This window comes from Dendropsophus ebraccatus, chromosome 9, assembly GCF_027789765.1.
Source record: "Dendropsophus ebraccatus isolate aDenEbr1 chromosome 9, aDenEbr1.pat, whole genome shotgun sequence".
In the NCBI taxonomy this organism is placed as follows: domain Eukaryota; kingdom Metazoa; phylum Chordata; class Amphibia; order Anura; family Hylidae; genus Dendropsophus; species Dendropsophus ebraccatus.
The window spans coordinates 105,483,153-105,502,540 of NC_091462.1; the positions used below are offsets into that span (position 1 = coordinate 105,483,153).

At 42.1% G+C, this 19,388-nt stretch overlaps 1 protein-coding gene across 1 annotated transcript in view; it reads right to left on the bottom strand.

The window, feature by feature from the left end:
* The window catches only part of CACNA1H (calcium voltage-gated channel subunit alpha1 H), a 440,438-nt gene extending 437,620 nt beyond the window's left edge, over positions 1-2,818 (bottom strand). The window contains exon 1 of the mRNA XM_069984196.1: positions 2,779-2,818. The gene's annotated coding sequence lies outside the window, so the exon portion shown is untranslated. The remainder of the gene's footprint in view (positions 1-2,778) is intronic.
* Positions 2,819-19,388: the final 16,570 nt, after the last annotated feature.

Here is a 19,388-nt window from a genome sequence, read left to right on the forward strand (position 1 = left end):
AATAATAATAATAATAATAATAATAGTAATAATAATAATAATAATAATTACATTAACCCTTTCACTGCCATGGATCTCAGAAAATGATGCCAGTAACAATATAACTGCCCCAGACCACCAGGGATGCCATAACGTTTACTATGTTTGCTTTGGATGCTTTTAATACTATATGTCTGAATGCTGAATGCCCCCATGAAAACACCTGCATGTTCCCTGGAGCTGGGCTTGCATGTGTATGGGGGGATTGGGAGAGATAGCTGTGGGTTACAGGAGTGTTTGGCTGTGTATTTGTACGGCCAGCTTAACCACCCACTCCCCAGCTACAAAGGCTTAGGAGGGAACATTGCTTAGGACTGTAGCATATTTCGGGATATACTTTGTTTCTAATCTCTAAGTCTCCATCGCTCGTCATGAATCGCACAATTTCCATTATGTGAGCAAAAACGGTATGTGAACGTTTGATGAGGAGAATTCCTGCAAAACGCAGACGCCAACTTCTCCAGGCGAAGGTTTCACCCAGGGCAGATTATGGGGAATTCTGACTATGTGGAATTAATTGAAGGAATTAAACTTGCTGAAGAAATAAGAGAAAGCAATCATCCAGAAATAAGACCTGATTAGAGCGAGCGATAGAGACCGGCGCAGGATCGGCACTCTGCACTCCCTCCAGACGCAGCACAGCCGGAATATTCTGCATAGTGTTCTGCTAAAGGCACCAATGTGTCATATACTCCACAATGGGATCACACATCACTGCAGTTACCATGTACCACCCCGGGCTATAGGTAATTGCATAGAATGTAAGTGAGTGACCTTATGGCGGACCTGTCACTGGATTTTAGTCAGTTAAACTAAGTCCGTGGTTATATAGGGCTTCTTAGTCTGATTTCATGCATACCTTGCTTTTACAAATGGTGCCCTTCAGCACTGAGATAGCTTTCATTTTATTATTATGGAAATTAACTGTTAAAGCTAGGGGGGTGTTCCCCCTGGATGCTAAAGCCCAGCAATTGGCTGCAACACCCATGTTCTCACTTATATCAGCCTCCAGCTCCATGACTGACATCCACTAAGCTTTACTTTCAACTAATCTGCTGAGATGAAATCCTGCGTGTGTTGTCTCCTGAGCATACTCAGCATATACAAGTTTCTCATGGCTTCTCTAGGGCTTATCTGAGATGTCTAGCATTTATATTATTGTATATATAGAAAGCAGTATAATAGTAGTTACATTCCTGTATATAGGAGGCAGTATTATAGTAGTTACATTTCTGTATATAGGAGGCAGTATTATAGTAGTTATATTCTTGTATATAGGAGCAGTATTATAGTAGTTATATTCTTGTATATAGGAGCAGTATTATAGTAGTTATATTCCTGTATGTAGGAGCAGTATTATAGTAGTTATATTCTTGTATATAGGAGCAGTATTATAGTAGTTATATTCTTGTATATAGGGAGCAGTATTATAGTAGTTATATTCTTGTATATAGGAGCAGTATTATAGTAGTTATATTCCTGTATATAGGAGGCAGTATTATAGTAGTTATATTCTTGTATATAGGAGCAGTATTATAGTAGTTATATTCTTGTATATAGGAGCAGTATTATAGTAGTTATAGTACGTGCAGAGTGAGAGACCTCAGCACAGCCGGTGAGTAAAGTACACACCCAGTGGATATGGAGCACGGAATATAGGCAGTAGGAGTAACCCCTTGAAAATAAAGGCAGCTTGAGCGGCGGTGCACGGATACTGACAATAGTGCAATGCAGTCCAACGAAGAAAAAATGTATTCAGCACTCACCGGTTACTGTAAATCAGGCTTGTATCTTTATTTCACATAAAATGTGCAGGCGGGGAGGAGGAGGGTGCGTGGCGTATCTCAAATGGCAAAAAAAAAAGCCATTTGAGATACGCCACGCACCCTCCTCCTCCCCGCCTGCACATTTTATGTGAAATAAAGATACAAGCCTGATTTACAGTAACCGGTGAGTGCTGAATACATTTTTTCTTCGTTGGACTGCATTATAGTAGTTATATTCTTGTATATAGGAGCAGTATTATAGTAGTTATATTCCTGTATATAGGAGCAGTATTATAGTAGTTATATACTTGTATATAGGAGCAGTATTATAGTAGTTACATTCTTGTATATAGGAGCAGTATTATAGTAGTTATATCCTTGTATATAGGAGCAGTATTATAGTAGTTATATTCCTGTATATAGGAGGCAGTATTATAGTAGTTATATCCTTGTATATAGGAGCAGTATTATAGTAGTTATATTCCTGTATATAGGAGCAGTATTATAGTAGTTATATTCCTGTATATAGGAGCAGTATTATAGTAGTTATATGCTTGTATATAGGAGCAGTATAATAGTAGTTATATTCTTGTATATAGGAGGCAGTATTATACTAGTAATATTCTTGTATATAGGAGCAGTATTATAGTAGTAATATTCCTGTATATAGGAGGCAGTAATATAGTAGTTATATTCTTGTATATAGGAGCAGTATTATAGTAGTAATATTCCTGTATATAGGAGGCAGTAATATAGTAGTTATATTCTTGTATATAGGAGCAGTATTATAGTAGTTATTATAGTGTGGAGAGGATGACGACCGGCACTAGCTGATATTGGGAACACTTGATCAGGACGAACAGGACAGGAGATAGCAGCTGTAAGCGATAGTGTCCTTACCACTGAGTTGCGGTGCGGAGGCCAGGCAAAGGAGAGCAAATGTCAATGTAAAGAAATAGAGTCTCGCACTCACCAACTTCACAGATGCAGGTGGTTTATTGTAGACACATCGGAGCTGGTGCGATGGGGAGAGGGAAGGTGGAAAGGCAGGTGCGTTCACAGGAGAGCAACAATGTTTCACGCCTGCTACGGCGCTTTGTCGGGCTCGGAACAGCGTGTACGTGAGGGGGAGGTGCATATATACAAGTGAACAATAAAGTTACATAGGTATCAATAAAGTTACAAAAAGTTACGATACAAGTAAACATGTGGCAAAACATCAAAGGAGGGTATTAAGGTCGTTCCTCTCATTGAGGCCACAAGGTCCTGTAGCGTCTAGGCGCATAATCCATAAAGTCTCGCGTTTGAGAAGGAGTTTAAGCCTGTCCGCGCCTGTGGTAGGGGGGTTAACCCTTTCAAGGCCGATAAAGCGGAGCAGCTTAGTGTCACCTGAATGTGCAGACCGTACGTGTTCTATTAGCCGTGGGACACCCCTACCCGTGCGCACAGAGTACAAGTGCTCTTTAAACCTTGTCCAGAGGGGACGTTTGGTTTTTCCTACATAGTACCTGTGGCACGGGCAAAGGATGGCATAAATCACGTGGGTGGTCCTGCATGTAATAAAATCGCGAATGAAGCAATCCTTGCCCCCTAGATTCATGAAGGCGACACCCAGCATTTGGGGACAGTATTGGCAAGTGCCACACCGCTTATTACCTTCCGGTAGACAGCGGTCGAGCCAGTTCCCTGGTTTAGTGGCCTGACCTTCTGTTAGGGCATCTGCTATAGTCTTGCTTTTCCTGAAAGTAACCAGTGGCTTACGATCTGCCACCGCTTTCAGGTCACTATCCTGCTGCAATAGAAACCAGTGGTTATTAATGATCTTCATCACTGTATCATTGAGATTACTATTCTGTAATGCAAATGTAAATCTTTTGGTATCTGCACTGAAAGTTTTTGGGGGGGGGCTACTGGGTCTGGAACGGGTAAGGGAAGATCTATGGCGGGCATTAGCTTTGGTGAGGGCTTCCTCCACTAAAGGTCTGGGGTAGCCCCTGTCTAGTAGACGTGATTTTAATGCGGCGGCTTGGTGCAGAAAGCCCTTCTCGGTGTTATTAATGCGTTTTAAACGCAACATCTGACTGAAAGGTATGGAGTTTTTCACCTGAGGTGGATGGGAACTACTGAAATGAAGGAGCGAATTAGCGGCTGTTTTTTTACGGAACACTGAAGTGTGGAGGCCCTGTGCTGAGGCTTCTACCATAACGTCTAAAAACTCGAGAGTAGCACCACCAAAACATGAAGTGAAAAACATATTGCACGTATTGTTCTCATTCAAAAAGGTAACGAACTCAGTAAATTTGGCTGCAGTGTTTTTCCAAATCACAAAAATATCGTCAACATAACGATGAAACGAAACGATATCTGTGATAAAAGGATTACAAGGTGCAAAAATGAAATCCAACTCAAATTATGCCAGGAAGAGATTGGCATACGTGCAGGAGACCGGCGTGCCCATAGCAGTGCCGGTCTCCTGCCGGTACCAATCTCCCTTGTAGGTAAAACAATTATTGCCAAGTACAAATAATAAAGAATCCCGAACAAAATGTCTGAAAACAGGCGGCTTACCCAGACGACCGAGGATACGATCGACAGCCTCCACACCCGCATCATGAGGGATGCGGGTGTAGAGGCTCTCGACGTCCACGGAGGCCAGGGAATAACCGGGGAGCCAATGGGTGTTATCCAGAACCTGCAAAAAATCATTAGTTTCCTTAAGATATGACACAAAACATGATAGAATAGGGCGCAAGGCCCAATCCAGATATTGGGACAGACCCTCTGTCACTGAACCGACCGCCGAGACGATGGGACGGCCCGGCGGCCGGCTCAGGGATTTGTGGATTTTGGGGAGCAGATACCATTTAGGTATCCGGGGGGACTCGGGGATGAGTCGCTCAGCCGTCTTAGAGTCAATGGCACCAGTACGCACATGCGTGTGCAGAAGTGACCGTAGTTGCTCCTTAATCCTAGAGGTTGGGTCTTTGTCTAATCTAGTGTACGTAGTGGTATCTTGCAGCTGGCACATGGCCTCTGAATGGTAGCAATCTTGTGTCAAGATTACTGCAGCGCCACCCTTGTCTGCTCGGCGTATCAATAAGTCAGGTCTGGATTTGAGCCAAGACATCGCCCGACGTTCCCGGTCAGTGAGATTAGACACAGGAGATGGATAGGCAAGAGCCTTCACATCACGTAGGACTGCTTTGTGGAATAAATCCAAAGGACTGCCCGGAGTCACCTGGGGAGCAAACGTGGAAGGGTTCCCACCCATGAAGGGACCTTCAGTGGATACTGTGGCGTGGAGAGTCGGATCTACGGTGTCCTCTGTCAGAGTCGCCAGGTCCAGCAGGCAATTCTGTTCCTCGGTGTTAAAAGACGTTGGGGGAAAAAAACCCAGAGGCCCGATATGATAGTGGACTTCCGATGAGATGTTGATATCGGTCGCTTTCTTCTGAGTGGAGAAGAATTTATGAAGATTAATCTTCCGTACAGCCTTATAGAGATCGCTCTCGAAACAGGTCAGTGAGAATTTCTCGTGTCCCACGGCTAATAGAACACGTACGGTCTGCACATTCAGGTGACACTAAGCTGCTCCGCTTTATCGGCCTTGAAAGGGTTAACCCCCCCTACCACAGGCGCAGATAGGCTTAAACTCCTTCTCAAACGCGAGACTTTATGGATTATGCGCCTAGACGCTACAGGACCTTGTGGCCTCAATGAGAGGAACGACCTTAATACCCTCCTTTGATGTTTTGCCACATGTTTACTTGTATCGTAACTTTTTGTAACTTTATTGATACCTATGTAACTTTATTGTTCACTTGTATATATGCACCTCCCCCTCACGTACACGCTGTTCCGAGCCCGACGAAGCGCCGTAGCAGGCGTGAAACATTGTTGCTCTCCTGTGAACGCACCTGCCTTTCCACCTTCCCTCTCCCCGTCGCACCAGCTCCGATGTGTCTACAATAAACCACCTGCATCTGTGAAGTTGGTGAGTGCGAGACTCTATTTCTTTACATTGACATTATAGTAGTTATATTCTTGTATATAGGGAGCAGTTTTATAGTAGTTATATTCTTGTATATAGGAGCAGTATTATAGTAGTTATATTCTTGTATATAGGGGCAGTATTATAGTAGTTATATTCCTGTATATAGGGGCAGTATTATAGTAGTTATATTCTTGTATATAGGAGCAGTATTACAGCGCTTATATTCCTGTATATAGGAGCAGTATTATAGTAGTTATATTCTTGTATATAGGGGGCACTATTATAGTAGTTATATTCCTGTATATAGGAGCAGTATTATAGTAGTTATATTATTGTATATAGGAGCAGTATTATAGGAGTTGTATTCTAGTATAAAGAGGGCAGTATTACAGTAGTTATATTCTTGTATATAGGAGCTGTATTATAGTAGTTATCATCTTGTATATAGGAGCAGTATTATAGTAGTTATATTCTTGTACATAGGAGCAGTATTATAGTAGTTATATTCTTGTATATAGGAGCAGTATTATAGTAGTTATATTCTTGTACATAGGAGCAGGGCCGGTTTTAGACTAGATGTGGCCCTGGGCAAAGTTGAAGGTGGGGCCCCAAATGCTGAAATATTTTAGCAACAATTTAAGGTCCCTATACATTTGACTCTTTTGTTGGTGGTACCTGTTGCTCCTGGTGGGTTTGGCCATCAGCGTAAGGTGTATGGGGCTCTCTGGACAGTCCTCTGACAGATGATATCAGTGGACATAGGGGGTCGAGCTTGATGGAAAATCAACGCCCAAACTCTTTGTTCTCAGAGAGATAAGCCGCCATCAGATCTGTATGGCTATGGCTTTCCCCTCTCATAGAGAACACAGAAACACTCAGATGTGCCAAATTTCTGTGTATGGGGAGGACGGGACCGGATGGGAGAGATAATTGTCAGCTGAAGGATTGTTCAGCCAGCAGTTATTGGAAGTGTACGGCCACTTTTAAGGCCGTATTACACGGCCTGATATTCCGCAGAAGCGAGCGCCAATCTGGTAGAATGGAGCTCGCTTAGAGAGCCTACTACATGGATCTTTTATGATGCAGCAAAAGCTATGGAGAAGATTTATCAAACTGGTGTAAAGAAGAATTGGCTCAGTTGCCCCTAGCAACCAATCAGATTCCACCTACTTAGAATGTGAGTAATGAAAGGTGGAATCTGATTGGTTGCTAGGGGCAACTGAGCCAGTTTCACTTTACACCATGTTTGATAAATCTCCCCCTATGTGTATATATACAGTATATCATTAGTGATGTGTGTGCAATCCTTGCTGTATATAGTAAACAATATAGTAAACAATAAAGATATATATACTACCTGATCATGTTCCCCGGTGTCCTCTCAGAGCGATAGCGTCCTGATTCGGACAATTTTCGCTCCATGTATTAGGGCCCTTACTCAGTTCAGAAGGTTACATGCCGGGACTGCCGCTATATGCCAGGACTGCCACTACATGTCAGGACTGCAGCTACATTATGGGTCTGCCACTACATGTCAGGACTGCCCCTACATGCCAGGACTGCCGCTACATGTCAGGACTGCCGCTACATGTCAGGACTGCCGCTACATTCTGGGACTGCCCCTACATGTCAGGACTGCAGCTACATTCTGGGACTGCCGCTACATTATGGGACTGCCCCTACATGCCAGGACTGCCGCTACATTCTGGGACTGCCGCTACATTATGGGACTGCCCCTACATGCCAGGGCTGCCGCTACATTCTGGGACTGCCGCTACATTATGGGACTGCCACTACATGCCAGGACTGCCGCTAGTGGTGTAAACACAAGAACTATTTATATGAATTGCATTAAAAAAATAAAATAAAAAAATCACTATAATCAGGACCAAATATTACCTCCATACCGTTATTGAAGAAAACACACAATATATAGGCCAATATTACCACCATAAAGTGACCGCCCCATAATGACTCTATATACACTATATACAGACCAATATTACTGCCATAGAGTGACCACCGCATGACTCTATATACACTATATACAGACCAATATTACCGCTATAGACTGACCACTGTATAATGAATGACTCTATATACACTGTATACAGACCAATATTATGTGTCTGTAACTCTATGGCTGTACTTTTGGTCTGTATATAGTTTATATATAGAGTCATTATGTGGTGGTCACTGTATGGCGGCAATTTGGCAATATCATTATGTGGTGGTCAATCTATGGCAGTAATGACTATATATACACTATATACCGACCAATATTAATGCCAAAGAGTGACCACTGCATAATGACACTTTATACAGACCAATATTATTGCCAAAGAGTGACCACCGCATAATGGCTCTATATACAGACCAATATTACCGCCATAGACTGACCACCACATAATAACTCTATATACAGACCAATATTACTGCCATACAGTGACCACCACATAACTCTATATACACACTATATACAGACCAATATTACCGCCATAGAGTGACCGCCACATAACTCTATATACACACTATATACAGACCAATATTACCGCCATAGATTGACCACTGCATAATGACTCTGTATCCAGACCAATATTATGTGGCGATCACTCTATGGCTGTACTATTGGTCTGTATATAGTGTATATAGTCATTATGTGGTGGTCACTGTATGGCGGTAATATTGGTCTGTATATAGTGTCATTATGTGGTAGTCAATCTATGGCAGTAATGACTATATATACACTATATACAGAGCAATATTAATGCTAAAGAGTGACCACCGCATAATGGCTCTATATACAGACCAATATTACCGCCATACAGTGACCACCACATAAGGACTAAATACCACCTTATTTTTTTTCTCACTGTATTGCCTTATATACATAGGAGCTGCAGCCAATCAGCGGCCTCAGTGGTCACCTGCAGCAATTACATAGGACGGATGAGGCCAGAGAATGGCTGCAGCTCCTATATACAGTACATTCACCTCAACACTTGGAGTCAGCAGTGCTAATACACACACACCATTATATATATATATATATATATATATATATACACACACACACACCATTATATATATATATATATATATATATATATATATATATATAGTATATACACACACACCATTATATATATATATATATATATATATATACACACACACACACCATTATATATATATATATATATATATATATATATATATATATAGTATATACACACACACCATTATATATATATATATATATATATATATATATATATATATACACACACACACACACCATTATATATATATATACACACACACATCCATGAAAACGCATTATACAGATTCAAACCATCCAGTCCATACACTATACACAGGACATGTAACACACACTTACATTCATACACATTACACACTACATGTACAGAATACTTACCCCCTCTAGCATGCTGGGTGTAGTGGTGAATCTCCCTCATGTACCTTGCAGCAGCAGCAGGCTGTCATCCTCTCCTCCATCGTCCCGACAGCTCCACACCAGAGGAGGAAGTCACGTGCAGAGAGGAGCTGGAGGGAGGGGGAGGGGGAGCTACACACAAGGAGCAGACACCGAGCCCAAGGTCCTGCAGCCTCTGCGTGACCCCTGATGGCAGCAGCCGGGGATCACTACCAGAAGCTGCAAGATGCTGTCTGCTCTCCTCTCCTACTGGAACTGCGGTAGGGGGCCCCTGGGGGATGGGGGCCCTGGGCATTTGCCTTGCTTGCCCCCCCCTAACGCCGGCCCTGCATAGGAGCAGTATTATAGTAGTTATATTATTGTATATAGGAGCAGTATTATAGTAGTTATATTCCTGTATATAGGAGCAGTATTATAGTAGTTATATTCTTGTACATAGGAGCAGTATTATAGGAGTTGTATTCTAGTATAAAGAGGGCAGTATTACAGTAGTTATATTCTTGTATATAGGAGCTGTATTATAGTAGTTATCATCTTGTATATAGGAGCAGTATTATAGTAGTTATATTCTTGTATATAGGAGCAGTATTATAGTAGTTATATTCTAGTATAAAGAGGGCAGTATTATAGTAGTTATCTTCTTGTATATATTCTTTGTATTTTATATTACCACAAATCTGCTTCTTATGATTTTTATATCATTTATCAATTTCATGAACCAGTATGAATAGTGGAATGATTTTATACAATTAATCCTCTGTATTATTGAGGCCTTTTGTAATAAGACTTCTGGCTGGGTTCCCGAGGAGCTGGAGGAGACGACGTCCTGGACTTTACATTTTGATTTCAAATGTCACTTTGTTCATTAATTACTTTTATCTAGTTGTCGCCTACAGGGATTCTCTGCAGCCGGATGGACTGTAGAACCTGTGCAGAAATAGTTAATATGGCAAACACAACCGCTCATCATCCCTTCTGGCAGCAGGTGGGTTAATTATTAACATCTTGGTTTTAGGCGGCTATGTATCTGCCCATCTGGTGATGCCACCTCCTGTAATGATATGCTAATAAATGTATGGTGTAACATGTAAGTTATCAGACGGGTCCCTACCACAGTCCTTTCTTGGACCTCCGATGACCCCATGTTGTGACCAGTAGATAAAATAGTTAATAGGCCACAGGAAAACCTTGTTAACAGGAGGTCTCCCGATATTCCTCTGCATGTAATATAATAGAAATATAACCTGAAAAGACAGTTGCATAGCAACCATAACTGTGTTCCCATTGATGGTACCTGACCTGATTTCCCAGAAGGCTGAGGGAAGACACCGTGGTCTAGAAGGCCTCGACTACACCGATCAGTCCTGATACCGCAGACGAGAACTAAAGGGACTACAATGATACGGCCTGAGATATAGATCTATATACAGTATCTATTATCTATCTATCTATCATCTATCTATCTATCTATCTATCTCCTATCTATCTTTCTATCTATCTATCTATCTCCTATCTATTTATCTCTTATCTATCTATCTATCTATCTATCTATCTATCTATCTATCTCCTATCTATCTATCTATCTATCTCCTATCTATCTATCTATCTATCTATCTATCTATCTATCTATCTATCTATCTATCTATCTCCTATATGGATTGAAACTAATTGTAACTAATCTGTTAAAAGTACAGCTGTCTCTCTAACCTTTTTTAGGCCATGTTCACACAACGTATAACACAGATGTTACTGAAGATCATCATTTCTTCATTTCTGATTAATTGGGATGCGTGTGCATCAGTGTGTGCCCGCATCCCAATTCGCCTCTGAGCACAATGGAGCATGCGGCCGGAGCCGTACTCTCCATTGTGTGAACTGACAGGTTCTCTGCAGCCGCTATTCATTGAATAGCAGCCGTAAAAAACTGACATGTCACTTTTTTGCGGTGCCGCAAGCGATCCCGACCGGAGTGTACACTATGGGGGAGATTTATCAAACATGGTGCAAAGTGAACTGGCTCAGTTGCCCCTAGCAACCAATCAGATTCCACCTTTCATTCCTCACAGATCCTTTGAAAAATCTGATTGGTTGCTAGGGGCAACAGAGCCAGCTCTACTTTACACCATTTTGATAAATCTCCCCCTATGTGTGTACACTCCGGACGGGTTTCCATTCATTCTCATACAACGTGTGTGTTGTTTAAATCACGGCCATTGTTGCCAATTGCAACAAAGGCTGTGATTTCTACAACACATAAGTTGTGTGAACATGTCCTTAAAGTGTAACTGTCATTAGAACAAACTTCTGACCTTTTATAGCTAGCCAATTTCCTATTGACTTAATGAAGTACATTATTGGGCTATGTTCACACACCATCTGGATGACGGTCGTTTTTATTCGACCGCCGTCAGTTAAGGACAAATTAAATCAGCCCTTAAATGATGGCTGTCCAATAAAAATAGCCATCATTTTAATGGTGTGTGAGCATAGCCTTGTATTAAGAATACAGTTGTATTTCTACCACACAATTACGTCTGTAGATGCAAGTCTGAGGCGGGACCCCGCTACGCCCTCTGACTGGCATAGCAGGCCTGACACTTCAAAACCTGGGTCCCGCTCAGACTGGGAAGTGGCCCGGGGACCAGGAACCGGAGTCAATAGGAAATTGGCTGTCAGTGCACACTCCATATAGAATAAGGGAAATAGAGATCTGTTGTTTACATGAGATAGAAAAGGAAAATGTTGCATCACAGCATGGAATCACACATCATCAGTGAAACACGTTGGGGGCAGCATCATGGTTGGGGTCTGTTCTGCTGCATGTGGGTCAGGTTGGCTCGTCATGTTTGGTGAAACAATGAATTCTGAAATGTACCAGCAAGTTCTGAAAAAAAGTGTCAGGACATGAGCTGAATCTCAAGAGAATGTGACTCATGTAGAAAGATGAAAACCCTGAGCACACAAGTCGCTCTACCAGAAAAAAAAAGTTTGGAAAGTACTAATCCAAATCCAATAGAAAAGTGGTGGAAGGACCTGAAGTGAGGAACTCGGCAACATAACAGAGATCTATCTATCTATCTATCTATCTATCTATCTATCTATCTATCTATCTATCTATCTATCTATCTCCTATCTATCTATCTATCTATCTATCTATCTATCTATCTATCTATCTATCTATCTATTATCTATCTATTTATTATCTATCTATCTATCTATCTATCTATCTATTATCTATCTATTTATTATCTATCTATCTATCTATCTATCTATCTATCTATCTATCTATCTATCTATCTATCTATCATCTATTATTTATCTATGCCTTATCTATCTATCTATCTATCTATCTATCTATCTATCTATCTATCTATCTCTTATCTATCTATCTATCTATCTATCTATCTATCTATCATCCATTATCTATCTGTCCCTTATCTATCTATCTATCTATCTATCTATCTATCTATCTATCTATCATCTATCTATCTATCTATCTATCTATCTATCTATCATCTATCTATCTATCTATCTATCTATCTATCTATCTATCTATTATCTATCTCCTATCTATCTATCTATCTATCTATCTATCTATCTATCTATCTATCTATCTATCTATCTATCTATCTATCTATCCATCCACTGCTATAAACCCTCTTTCGGCTGGTGTAGCCTCACACACTATTCTTTGTCCTTCATTATTCTGTTAGACACTTAATCTGTCAAAAACAAAAATTTAGACTTTGCCCCCCCCCCCCCCTTCGAAATTGCGCAAAATAAAACAGGAACAAAGAAAACTCATCCCCCATAAGACGCAGAGCACAGACCCATAAACGGCGGGCGCTTAGCATATCATCTTTATGGTTTTATGTTAGAGTCTCATGTTCTTATAATCTCTGCCAATAAAAGGCCTCGAAACGCGTGGAGATTAGTCAGTAATATTTTACTTACATATGCAGCACACTATACTAACTCTCACAGTTTTTATTATTATGGTGACCACCCCTCCCCCGGCTTCTTGTGTATTTCACGCTTACGACTTCTTTCTCCACGGTTTTTCCTATTACTGTATGGGGTTCAGCGGTTTCGGCGCGCACCGTCTCTGCCGGTGGATACAAAAAACGAGATACTTGTGGGAGGTCAGATCAAGGCTGACTCTCAGCTTATTAAATCTATAAATAAAACAAGATCCAGGTCGCCTAAAATGGCCGCTGTTACTGACTTGTCAGAAAAAAGGGAAGGTGAAAATGAAATAATGATATTGGGAGTCGTACTGTGGCGGGATTATTACATTTTCCATGACACACTGTAGCCTCTTAGATGGAGATTGGGTTTCAGAATATTGCCGCGCTGCCGGTGGAGACAAAACAAAGTTTCTTCTATTATTTACTGTTATGTCATTGTCGTTGGGTCATTGGGAAATCTGAATTTACCCTGAAAAATGGGGTATAAATTGAAGGAGGAGCAAAGGGGGAAAATGCCCATGGGCCTCCGACGCATTTCTCTCCAGTTCTTCTGTAATTTACTGTATCATGTAATCATGTATAATCCTCAGGGGTGGAATATTGGGGGGGGGGGGGGGCACACATACCCAAGGGCCTTCACCACTCAATTGTCTTTCACTAGTTTATTGTTATAATGTTTGGGTTATGATTAGTGTTGAGCAAATGTGTCAAAAGTTTGGGTTCGGCAACGTTCGTTGGAACCTGATCGGTCAGCATTTGACTCCCGACATATGGAGAAGTTGGATGCCACCCTAAGGGGTCCTGGAAAATGTGGATGCAGCCAGAGGTGGCAGGAGTCAAATTTCAAGCATTTGGGTTCGGACGAGAGTATCTTAACCCAATTTTCGACAAGTTCACAAAATGCTTGTTATGATGAAATCTCGATTCACCAAAAAAAAAAAAAAAAAAAAGGTATATTCCTCAGGGGTGGAATATAGAGGGGGAGTGGAAGGGGAAGATGCCAAAGGGCCTTTACCACCCAATTGTCTTTCGGTAGTTTATTATAACTGTTTGGTTTTGATGACATTTGGGTTTACCTAAAAAATTCTGGTAAAATCCCCAGGGACGTGGTATGAAGGTCAGAAGGGGAAAAGGAACCAATGCCTAAATTCCTCCACCATATCATTGGTTTAATGTTATAATGGTTGGATTGTGGTGGAGTTTGAATTTAAAATGAAAATGAATGAAAATGTTGGTATAATCCTCATGGCCAGTTATAGGAAGTAAAAGGGGCAAATCTCACTTAAAGTGGACCTGTCGTTATAACTTCTCTTAATCCTCTTAATTAACAGTAGATGTGATATAAAGCAAATTTGAGTTTACATTTACTATTAGTTTTAGTTATCCTGAAAAACACGGCACTTCCTGTGATTTCTTTTTTTTTTTTTTCAAAGTCAGAAAACAGGAAGTCCAGTCACCTACGCTCACAGAGAAGGCAGTCATGTGATTAATGGACACATTAAGCCGTGACTCTGTACTGGCTGGAATTCCTGTGTTTAGTCTGTTCTTTCAGTCAGCACAAGACTAAAAATCTGCCTTCAGGGGACTGGACCTGGATTTCTGGTAAGTATAGCTTTGTTTTACAGCATGATAACAACAACAAAAAAATAATGAATGTAAACTGCGAACTTGCAAACTTTTTTTTACATCTACTGTTGATTCAGACTTTAAAAGTTATAATGACAGTGACACTTTTGGGGGGATTTACAAAGACCGGAGTAGAAGTACACTGGTCTTATATTAGGCCCCGCCCCTTTTCTCTGGCAGGATTCACTAAGAGGCGTACGCCTCTTAGTTAATCCAGCCGGCCAGGCTCACAAATCTGTGCCCGGCGTACCAAGTCTACACCTGCTTCCAGCAGGTGTAGATTTGCCTCATGATTTGCGCCTGCAAGCAGGCGTAAATCATGATAAATGAGGCACGGGAGGAGGCCACGCCTCCTCTCCGACTTATCACCCCCCCCCCCCCCAAGCTCCGCCATCCTGCCCATCGGGCGAGCCAGGCGTACAGGAGGCGTACGCCAGGGAGAAAGGGCGAATATGCACCTTCTCCCTGGCGTACGCCTCTGGCATAAGCTTCGCAAATCCCCCCCCCCCCCTTAAGTTCTTTCGGCTCATAATCAAAATTGAATTGACCCTAAAAAATGTGATATAATCTTTGGGAGGGCAAAATTTTCAAGTGCCCAGAACTCTATAAAACCCAGTCCTATCTCTCTATGGGGAAGGGTAAAATGCAGCCAAACAGCTCTGGCACTGACATATACCTCCAAGAACAAAAGAGTCAGGAGGCAGAGATCCAGCATGCCTGACCCATCATCTAGGCCGAGAGCCCCCAAAACTTAACATTTAGTATATATTATTGTTAAGTATTTACATTGGTCTTTAATGTTATTCATGTGATAAGGAATTAAAAAACAGACCTGATAACTCAGTCATTATCCTATTACAAATAACAGAGGACTATGGCTGCTAGATACGGATACAACTAAGCATAACCAATCACCCTCTTGGCTGGACAGTCTAACAAAAAAACATCTTTTCCTTTGTAGTAACCACTCTCTGCCCACAGCTAAAGTCTACTTATTAGCTCTGATGTATATTAAAAAAATACAGACAAACAGCTTCTCCGACATGTTTCACTCCTCAGAGCATCACCAGGGGCAAAGGGCTAATGGCTATTATGACTGTTCGAGACCGACCTAAAGTGGTGATTACTAGGTGTTATTATTTATGTTAGCCCATTTCTCTCAGTTATTAAATCCCAGCCCCGAGGAACACCTATTTATCTAAACTCCGCCCCTAGACAAAGGAGGTAAGTTTAACCTAATAAATGGGAGTAACAAATAAATATGTTTTCACCACTATGTGAGGATGAAGGTGTTTTTGGTGGGATAGAAGACCCAAAATGCCAAAGTGCGTGTGGTCCCTGGGGGTGCAGTTATCTATGAAGGAAACATGAAGAAGCCAAAGGATGAGAAAGCAGGCGAGGGAATACATCCAGTGTGTCGCTGAGCATTCCTGTCTTCTGGGGGCGGTGTTCCTAATGTTAATGTCCGGGGGGGCCTCTATAATTGAGCTGTTGGTATTTGCAGTCTGTTTCCTTCGTTTTTCTTCCCCTTTTGGAACATTTTAGTTTTTATTTTTTCTCTGCGGTTGAAAAAGAGCAGAAAAAAAAATTCACAAGTCTCCTCGGTTTGTTTTGCTCGCAGGAGGTGGTGACATTTTGCATTAAGAGGGGATATTTATCAAGCTTACCGCAGCACAGTGCCGACACGGCCGCCGAGAATGTCACCAAATACAAGAATCAAAAAGTCATTTGGCCTTCTGCAAAATTGGATCTTAAGTATTAAACAGCCCAGAAGTGGTTGTGTGTGTGTGTGTGTGTGTGAGTGTGTGTGTGTGTGTGTGTGTGTGTGTGTGTGCGGACAGCGAGCAGCATCCACCCCAACCATCAGCCATTGTAGTCATGTACAGGGGCAGCAGAGCCCGGTTTGTCATCAGATTGTATTGCGCATTCTGTCCTGACCTAATCCTTACACAGCTGATGGGCTTGTTACAGTGTAGGGCTATGTTCACACAAGATAAGTTTAGTATTAATCACAGCCGCTGTTGCCGATTTGTATACACATAGGGGGAGATTTATCAAACATGGAGTAAAGTAGAATTGTCTCAGTTGCCCCTAGCAACCAATCAGATTCCACCTTTCATGTTCCAAATAATCTGTGAGGAATGAAAGGTGGAATCTGATTGGTTGCTAGGGGCAACTCAGCCAGTTTCACTTTACACCAGTTTGATAAATCTCCCCCATAGTATACACCCCAGCTGGAATCACTAGCGGCCGCAAAAAAACTGACAAGTCACACAATGGAGAGTGTGGCTTCAGCCGCACGGTCCATTGTGTTCTGTGGTGAACTGAGATGCGGGCGCACCCGTTTGCACCCAATTTAGCAGAAAGGAAGATCATCCGCCCGGTACTACTGTATCAGCCAGGATGATCTTCACAAACTCTGGCCGTTTTGTTATCCGGCAGGGTCACAGAACGGCCGGTGTTTTACGTTGTGTGAACCCAGCCTATCAGTGTAGGCAATCCCTCCTGAGCTAAGCATAACCGTTCTTCATGTCATGGACTCTAGACTAATACATCTTACCTACACTGATAGGCGGGGTATTTTTGCTCAGTATTTAGTTCCTCATATTGCAACCAAAACCTAGAGTGAACTGAAAACACAGATAGGCTCTGTTCACACACTGTTGAAATTAAGTGCATGGCCGTCATTTAATGACAATTAATGGCCGTTATTTCATAACAACAGCCGATGTTTTAAAATAATGCCAATTATTTGCCATTAACCCTTAGGGGACACAGCCAGTTTTAATTTTTGCGCTTTCGTTTTTTCCTCCTCGTTTATATAAGGCCATAGCGTTTTTCCACCTAGAGACCCAAATGAGCCCTTATTTTTTTGCGCAACTAATTGTACTTTGCTATGGCAGATGTAATTTTTGCCTAAAATGTGCCGGGAAACCAGAAAAAAATTATATATGTGGTGAAATTGAAAAAAAAAAAGATTTTTTTTTAATTGGGGGGGGGGGGGGGGGGGGGTTGTTTTTACTCCGTTCACCCTAGGGTAAAACTGACTTGTTATATATGTTCCTTAAGTTGTTACGATTACAACGATATGTAACATGTATAACTTTTATTTGATTTGATGGCTTGTAAAAAATGTAAGCCTTTTAAAGAAAATATATGTTCCTTAAAATGGCTCCATTCCCAGGCTTATAGCGCTGTTATCCTTTGGTCTATGGGGCTGTGTGAGTTGTCATTTTTTGCGCCATGATGTGTTCTTTCTATCAGTACCTTGATTGCGCATATACGACTTTTTGATCGCTTTTTATAACTATTATTCTGGATTTGATGCGACCAAAAATGCGTAATTTTGCACTTTGGAATTTTTTTACGCTGACGCCGTTTATCGTGTGAGATCAGGAATGTGATTAATTAATAGTTCGGGCGATAACGCACGCGGCGATACCAAACATGTTTGTTTATTTATTTATTTTTATTTATAAAATGGGGAAAGGGGGGTGATTCACACTTTTATTAGGGGAGGGGGCTTTGTGTTATTTACACATATATTAGAAGCCCCCCTGGGGTTAGGGTTATTCCCCCTGGGGTTAGGGTTATTCCCCCTGGGGTTGGGGTTATTCCCCCTGGGGTTAGGGTTATTCCCCCTGGGGTTAGGGTTATTCCCCCTGGGGTTGGGGTTATTCCCCCTGGGGTTGGGGTTATTCCCCCTGGGGTTAGGGTTATTCCCCCTGGGGTTGCGGTTATTCCCCCTGGGGTTAGGGTTATTCCCCCTGGGGGACTTCTAGTATATGCACTCTGATCTCTCATAGAGATCCATGCAGTCTAGTTATACTGCATGAATCCATGAGATCAGTGTTCTATTGCTTTCGGCCAGTGTTCTATTGCTTTAGCCAAAAGCAATAGAATGCCGAGCTAGGATCAGCGCCATTACGGTGCAGACCCCGGCCCGGGATGGATGCGGGGATCGCCCAACCCCCCCCCCCCCCCCCCCCGCAATCGCGTCACGGGGGGGGGGGGGGCGATCCCCCCACTGGACCACCAGGTATGGAGATGAGCAAGTATTTAGAAGCAGCTGTCAACTTTGACAGCTGCTTCTGAGGACTTAATTAGCGGGCACAGCGATCGGACCGTGCCCGCTAATAGCAGTTCAGAGGGGATTCACCGTGCAACCCCCCTATAAACTCCTATAGCGGCACCAGGACGTTCAGTAACGATTCAATGAAGTGAGCAGAGATTTGATGAAATAAGCATATATCTGGCGGAGTAAGCAGAGATACAGGGAAATAAGCAGAGGCTGGTGAAGTAAGCAGAGATCCAGAGGAGAAAGTGGAGATCTGGCAGAGTAAGCAGCGATTCAGTGAAGTAAGCAGAGATCTGGTGGGGTAGGCAGTGATCCGGCAGAGTAAGCAGAGATCTAGTGAAGTAAGCAGAGATCAAGAGGAGAAAGTGGAGATCTGGAAGAGTAAGCAGCGATTCAGTGAAGTAAGCAGAGATCTGGTGTAGTGAGCAGAGATCTGGTGGGGTAAGCAGAGATCTTACCT